This window comes from Homarus americanus, unplaced genomic scaffold (genome assembly GCF_018991925.1).
Source record: "Homarus americanus isolate GMGI-L3 unplaced genomic scaffold, GMGI_Hamer_2.0 scaffold2539, whole genome shotgun sequence".
Classification (NCBI taxonomy): Eukaryota; Metazoa; Arthropoda; class Malacostraca; order Decapoda; family Nephropidae; genus Homarus; species Homarus americanus.
This window is the reverse complement of record NW_024725489.1, coordinates 7,155,444-7,164,332: the sequence shown is the minus strand read 5'-3', so window position 1 is coordinate 7,164,332 and position 8,889 is coordinate 7,155,444.

Genomic DNA, 8,889 nt, shown 5'->3' with positions numbered 1-8,889 from the left:
TATATTTAAAACACACCTGTCTATATTTAGTAAACACACCTGTCTGTATATGTGGGAACACACCTGTCTATATATTAGTAAACACACCTGTCTATATATTAGTAAACACACCTGTATATGGGAACACACTGTCTATATATTAACACTGTCTGTATGTAGGAACACACCTGTCTATATATGGGAACACACCTGTCTATATATTGCACCTGCTGTATACACCTGTCATATATTAGTAAACACACCTGTCTATATATTAGTAAAACACACCTGTCTGTATATAGGAACACACCTGTCTATATATTAGTAAACACACCTGTCTATATAGTAAACACCTGTCTGTATATGGGAACACACCTGTCTATATATTAGTAAACACACCTGTCTATATATTAGTAAACACACCTGTCTGTATATGGGAACACACCTGTCTATATATTAGTAAACACACCTGTCTGTATATGGAACACACCTGTCTATATATTAGTAAACACACCTGCTATATATAGAACACACCTGTCTATATGGAACACACTGTCTATATATTAGTAAACACACCTGTCTGTATATGGGAACACACCTGTCTATATATGGGAACACACACCTGTCATATATTAGTAACACACCTGTATATGGGAACCTGTCTATATATTGTAACCTGTATATAGGAACACACCTGTCTATATATTAGTAAAACACACCTGTCTATATATTAGTAAACACACCTGTCTGTATATGCGAACACACCTGTCTATATATTAGTAAACACACCTGTATATACATGAACACCTGTCTATATATGGAACACACCTGTCTATATATTAGTAAACACACCTGTCTGTATATGGAACACACCTGTCTATATATTAGTAAACACACCTGTCTCTATGTGGAACACACCTGTCTATATGTGAGAACACACCATATATAGAACACACCTGTCTATATATGGGGACACACCTGTCTATATATAGAACACACCTGTCTATATAATAGAACACACCTGTCTATATTGGGAACACACCTGTTTATATATGGGGACACACCCATATATGGGCACACCTGTCTATATATGGGGAACACCACTGTCTATATATGGGAACACCTGTCTATATGGGAACACACCTGTCTATATATTAGTAAACACACCTGTCATATGGGAACACACCTGTCTATATTAGTAAACACACCTGTCTATATATGGGAACACACCTGTCTATATATAGGAACACACCTGTCTATATATTAGTAACACACCTGTCTATATATTAGTAAACACACCTGTCTATATATTAGTAAACACACCTGTCTGTATATGTGAACACACTGTCTATATATGGGAACACACCTGTCTATATGTGGAACACACCTGTCTATATATTAGTAAACACACCAGTCTGTATGTGGGAACACACCTGTCTATATATGGGAACACACCTGTCTATATGGGAACACACCTGTCGATATTTTAAACACCGTCTGTTAGACACCTGTCTATATGGGAACACACCTGTCTATATATGGGAACACCTCTGTCTATATATGGGAACACACCTGTCTATATATTAGTAAAACACCTGTCTGTATATGGAAACACACCTGTCTATATATGGGAACACACCTGTCTATATATGGGAACACACCTGTCTATATATAGAACACACCTGTCTATATATTAGTAAACACACCTGTCTATATATGGGACACACCTGTCTATATATTAGTAAACACACCTGTCTGTATGGAACACACCTGTCTATATATTAGTAAACACACCTGTCTATATGTAGTCACACCTGTCTGTATATGGGAACACACCTGTCTATATATTAGTAAACACACCTGTCTGTATGGGAACACACCTGTCTATATGTAGTAAACACACCTGTCTATATATTAGTAAACACACCTGTCTGTATATAGGAACACCTGTCTATATATTAGTAAACACACCTGTCTATATTAGTAAACACACCTGTCTATATATCAGTAAACACACCTGTCTGTATATAGGGAACACACCTGTCTATATATTAGTAAACACACCTGTCTGTATATTAGTAAACACACCTGTCTGTATATAGGAACACACCTGTCTATATATAGGAACACACCTGTCTATATATGGGAACACACCTGTCTATATGTGGAACACACCTGTCTATATATAGAAACACACATATTTATATAAGAGAACACACCTGTCTTATTGGAACACTGTCTATATATGTAAACCACCTGTCTATATATGGGAACACACCTGTCTATATATAGAACACACCTGTCTATATATGGAAACACACCTGTCTATATATAGAACACACATATTTTATAAGAGGAACACACCTGTCTGTATGTAGGGAACCTGTCTATATTTAGTAAACACACCTGTCTATATATTATAAACACACCTGTCTATATCAGTAAACACACCTGTCTGTATATGGGAACACACCTGTCTATATATTAGTAAACACACCTGTCTGTATATTAGTAAACACACCTGTCTGTATATGGGAACACACCTGTTCATATATGAGAACACACCTGCTCATATATGGGAACACACCTGTCTATATATGGGAACACACCTCTATATATGGGAGCACACATATTTATATAAGAGGAACACACCTGTCTGTATATGGAACACACCTGTCTATATATTAGTAAACACACCTGTCCGTATATGGGAACACCATATATTAGTAAACACACCTGTTTATATTAGTAAACACACCTGTCTTGTATATGGGAACACACCTGTCTATATATTAGTAAACACACCTGTTCGTATATGGGAACACACCTGTATATATGTAAACACACCTGTCTATATATTAGTAAACACACCTGTCTGTATATGGGAACACACCTGTCTATATATGGGAACACACCTGTCTATATATGGGAACACACCTGTCTATATATTAGTAAACACACCTGCTGTATATGGGAACACACCCATCTATATATTATAAACACACCTGTCTATATATTAGTAAACACACCTGTTTATATTAGTAACACACCTGTCTTAGTACACACCTGTCTGTATATGGGAACACACCTGTCTGTATGGGAACACACCTGTCTATATATTAGTAAACACACCTGTCTTATATATGGGAACACACCTGTCTATATATTAGTAAACACACCGTCTTTATATTAGTAAACACACCTGTCTATATATCAGTAAACACACCTGTCTGTATATGGGGAACACACCTGTTCATATATTAGTAAACACACCTTGTCGTATATATATTAGTAAACACACCTGTCTGTATATGGGAACACACCTGTCTATATATGGGAACACACCTGTCTATATGGGAACACACCTATATATGAGAACACACCTGTCTATATATGGGAACACACCTGTCTATATATTAGTAAACACACCTGTCTGTATATGGGAACACACCTGTCTATATATTAGTAAACACACCTGTCTATATATGGGAACACACCTGTCTATATATTAGTAAACACACCTGTATATGGGGAACACACCTGTCTATATATTAGTAAACACAACCTGTCTATATATTAGTAAACACACCTGTCTGTATATGGGAACACACCTGTCTATATATTAGTAAACACACCTGTCTATATATGGGAACACACCTGTCTGTATATTAGAAACACACCTGTCTGTATATGGGAACACACCTGTCTATATATTAGTAAACACACCTGTCTATATTAGTAAACACACCTGTCTATATATTAGTAAACACACCTGTCTGTATATATGGGAACACACCTGTCTATATATTAGTAAACACACCTGTCTGTATATGGGAACACACCTGTCTATATATTAGTAAACACACCTGTCTGTATATGGGAACACACCTGCCTATATATGGGAACACACCTGTCTGTATATTAGAAAACACACCTGTCTGTATATGGGAACACACCTGTCTATATATTAGTAAACACACCTGTCATATATTAGTAAACACACCTGTCTGTATATGGGAACACACCTGTCTATATATTAGTAAACACACCTGTCTGTATATGGGAACACACCTGTCTATATACGGGAACACACCTGTCTGTATATGAAACACACCTGTCTGTATATGGGAACACACCTGTCTATATATTAGTAAACACACCTGTCTATATATTAGTAAACACACCTGTCTGTATATGGAACACCTGTCTATATATTAGTAAACACACCTGTCTGTATATGGGAACACACCTGTCTATATATTAGTAAACACACCTGTCTATATATTAGTAAACACACCTGTCTGTATATGGGAACACACCTGTCTGTATATGGGAACACACCTGTCTATATTAGTAAACACACCTGTGTATCTACACAGTTACTAGTTGAACAGGTGTGTAAATAATCAGTTGGTTGTTTACTTGTTTATTATTGTTTGCTTTTTTTTTTTTGTGTTTTATTTGTTATTCTTGGCTATTTTTATTTTTTTGTTTTTTTTGCCTTGATTGTTTTCTTTGTTCTTGTTCTTGTTTTTTTTTTTTATTTGTTTTTTGTTGTTTTGTACTTATTTTTGTTCTTGTTATTCTTATTCGTATTATTATTCTTATTTGCTGTTATTCTTTCTGTTATCATTGTTTTCTTCTTCCTCTTCTTGTTATAGTTATTGATCTTCCTCTTATTCTTGTGTTCATTGTTCTACTTCTTCCTGTTCTTGATTTTTTTTTCTTTTTGTTCTCGTTAACAGTGTCCTAATTTACACCACATTCCTCCTCCTTATTTATCAAGAATTTCTTATCAATTCCAAGGTTTATTACATCGCTCTTATTATGTTTTTGTTATTCCCCTCTCAGTAAACCCGGTAGGAGTGTGATATGTGATTGGTCATTATATCTGTCTGTCTGTCTGTCTGTCTGTCTGTCTTCGCAATAATCTCTCTTGATAAGTCGCTTCCACTTCTACCTGGTACAGTGGCTGGTGGGTTTAGTGAGATGTGGCACAGCTGTGGTTGTTTACATAGTATAGATGTGGTACACTGTGTTTGGTTACATGGTATAGATGTGGTACATCGTGTTTGTTTACATGGTTTAGAGGTGGTGCATCGTGTTTGTTTACATGGTATAGATGTGGTACATCATGTTTGTTTACATGGTATAGATGTGGTACACTGTGTTTGTTTACATGGTATAGATGTGGTACATCATGTTTGTTTACATGGTATAGATGTGGTATCGTGTTTGTTTACATGGTATGGATGTGGTACACCTTGTTTGTTTACATGGTATAGATGTGGTACACTGTGTTTGTTTACATGGTATAGTTGTGGTACACTGTGTTTGTTTACATGGTATAGTTGTGGTACACTGTGTTTGTTTACATGGTATAGATGTGATACACTGTTTGTTTACATGGTATAGTTGTGGTACACTGTGTTTGTTTACATGGTATTAGATGTGGTGCACTATGTTTGTTTGCATGGTATAAATGCGGTACATCGTGTTTGTTTACATGGTATAGATGTGATGCACTGTGTTTGTTTACATGGTATAGATGTGATACACTGTGTTTGTTTACATGGTATAGATGTGGTACAGTACATCGTGTTTGTTTACATGGTATAGATGTGATACACTGTGTTTGTTTACATGGTATAGATGTGGTACACTGTGTTTGTTTACATGGTATAGATGTGGCACAGCTGTGGTTGTTTACATGGTATAGATGTGGTACACCGTGTTTGTTTACATGGTTTAGATGTGATGCACTGTGTTTGTTTACATGATATAGATGTGGTATACTGTGTTTGTTTACATGGTATAGATGTGATACACTGTGTTTGTTTACATGGTATAGATGTTTTACACATGTTTGTTTATGGAAGTATAGATGTGGGACAGTGTGTTTGTTTACATGGTATAGATGTGATACACTGTGTTTGTTACATGGTATAGATATGGTACACTGTGTTTGTTTACATGGTATAGATGTGGTACACTGTGTTTGTTTACATGGTATTGATGTGGTACATCGTGTTTGTTTACATGGTATAGATATGGTACACTGTGTTTTTTTACATGGTATAGATGTGATACACTGTGTTTGTTTACATGGTATTAGATGTGGTGCACAATGTTTGTTTACATGGTATAAGTGTGGTACAACGCGTTTGTTTACATGGTATAGATGTGATACACTGTGTTTGTCTACATGGTATTAGATGTGGTACACTGTGTTTTTTTACATGGTATAGATGTGATACACTGTGTTTGTTTACATGGTATAGTTGTGGTAATGCTGTGTTTGTTTACATGGTATAGATGTGGCACACTGTTTGTTTACATTGTATTGTTTACATGGTAATGCTGTGTTTGTTTACTTGGTGCTATAACTCCCAGAATGGTAGATAATAAAAGGTTTATCTTAACTACATAATGCACAGTTGGTATGCCTGACTGGGGAGGGAAGGAGGGAGTGATGAAAGGATGGATGGGGGAGGGAAAAGAGAAGGGAAGGAAGGATTGAGGGAAAAAAAGAAGGAGTGAGGGAAATACGAAAGGGAAGAAAGGAGTGAAGGAAGGATAGGTGAGGCGAAGAAATAAACAAAACAATAATATAAGATAACAAACTTGGTTCACCTGAGACGAGAAGGAATTAAGTCTCCCAACACGTGTGGTCATAAGTTCCCAGAGAGAGTGTGTGTCCCAGGCCTCACACCACACAGAGTCACACTTATACACCATTTAAGTAGACAGTGACGAAGACTAGATTACTAAGACATCTACTTATAATGACGTTCGTAGTTCAGATGTGTTTATGTGTACAGCCTCTTATTATACTTAGGAATTGATAGTATATATATATATATATATATATATATATATATATATATATATATATATATATATATATATATATATATATATATATATATATATACTTAGGGAAGGTAGTGTGGGGTGGTGGAACTGGGGGAGGGGGTGGCACTAGGGGTGTGTGTAGGTGGGTTGGTGGCACTGCAAAGGGGGTAGCACTGGGGGTAAAAGGGGGGGGTGGCTCTGGGGGTATGGCACTGGGCAATACGGGTGACCTCACTTAGCGTTCATGTAACCTTTGGCACACGGAAGTGATGTCGTAAAGTAGACTAAAATGGGTAGGTGGGAGGGGGAGGAGGAGGAGGAAGAGGAGGAAGGGTGAGATGGAGAGACTGAGAAACAGGAGGAGGAGGAGGTGAGATGGAAGGACTACGGAAGAGGAGGAGAAATATAAGAGAAGGAGAAGGAGAAAAGGGAAAAGGAGAGGAGAAGGCGAAGAAGTAGGAATAGGAGGAGGAGGAGGAGGAGGAGGAGGAGGTAACTAGCTAGCCTTTAAGTTTCCTTTATTGGAATTTTATTCTTTTAAATGTCACTTTCTCCTCATTCTCTCCTAAAAGAGATGAGGAAGAAGGAGAAGAAGAAGAAGAAGAAGAAGAAGAAGAAGAAGAAGAAGAAGAAGAAGAAGAAGAAGAAGAAGAAGAAGAAGAAGAAGAAGAAGAAATAATCACCAGTTTCACGTAGGCTCTGTATCCTCACACCTGGATGGAACAGCTGACGGACTGTAAATAAAAAACACCTGACAGTCGATAAGCTGAGATACAGGTAGCCAGCATCACAACGCCGAGAAGAATATTATAATAACACGAACTGCACAAATATATACACGTCTACACGAATTTATACACGACTACATGAACATACACACGAACAACCAGTCAATAACGAGATACGAAACGATATCATTTCAAAACTGAACGAGTATGACGGCTGCGTCCTGATTGACAAGAAGTAAAAACAAACAAAAAATGTATTTTAGTGAGATAGTTTTGTTGTTGTCAAGGTCGCAGGCTGTGTGTGTGTGTGTAAGATACTCTGTTAATTGTAGATATTCAGACCTCAAGAGAAATCGTCAAACACCGAGTCTAAGTTGCTTACATCAATAGGGTCTCTACCTGCCCGGGGGGGGGGGGGCTAACACACCTGTCGACGGTACAGTTACACTCCAGTCTACGGTACAGTTACACTTCTGTCTATAAAGTTACACTCCAGCCTACGGTACAGTTACACTTCTGTCTATAAAGTTACACTCCAGTCTACGGTACAGTTACTGGAGCCATATTTGTGTTGTAGCTTAAGAGAGTGAGCCAGTTACCTGCCCTCTCTCCTGACCAATTAACGTAGGGACTTCTTACCTGCAGTTCTCACTGACGGAGAGCTGAACTAAGGAAATGTATGTTATGTATGTTATATGTATGTTATATGTATATTATGTATGTATACTACTGTGTATATTATTTTTAAGTATCATAGTCTATAGTAATTAAATAATACTTGAAGAGTAGAAGAAGAAGAAGGAAGTAATTAGGAAGAGATAATAACATAATAATAATAATAATAAGAAGAAGAAGGAGAAGGAAGTTATTAGGAAGAGATAATGACAGAATAATAATAATAATATGAAGAAGAAGAAGAAGAAGAAGGAGAAGAAGGAGGAGGAAAAGAAGGAAGTAATTAGGAAGAGATAATGACATAATAATAATAATAATAATAATACGAAGAAGAAGAAGGAGAAGGAAGTAATTAGGAAGATATAATGACAGAATAATAATAATAAGAAGAAGAAGAAGAAGGAAAGAAGAAGGAGAAAAAGGAGAAGGAGAAGAAGAAGGAGAAGGAGAAGAAGAGAAAGAAGTAGAGACGGTGTAGGTGGGCGGGGCAAGATACGGGGTCGCCCTAAAGCAGACCCGCTCCGCCCACTCCACAAGTTGTAGTCCAAGGTCGACCTCCTGTGTCGCGCCACCGTCCCTCCACGCCCTCCACGCCCTCCACACTTCCCTCCCTTCCTTCACGCACTCCACACTTCCCTCCCTTCCTTCACGC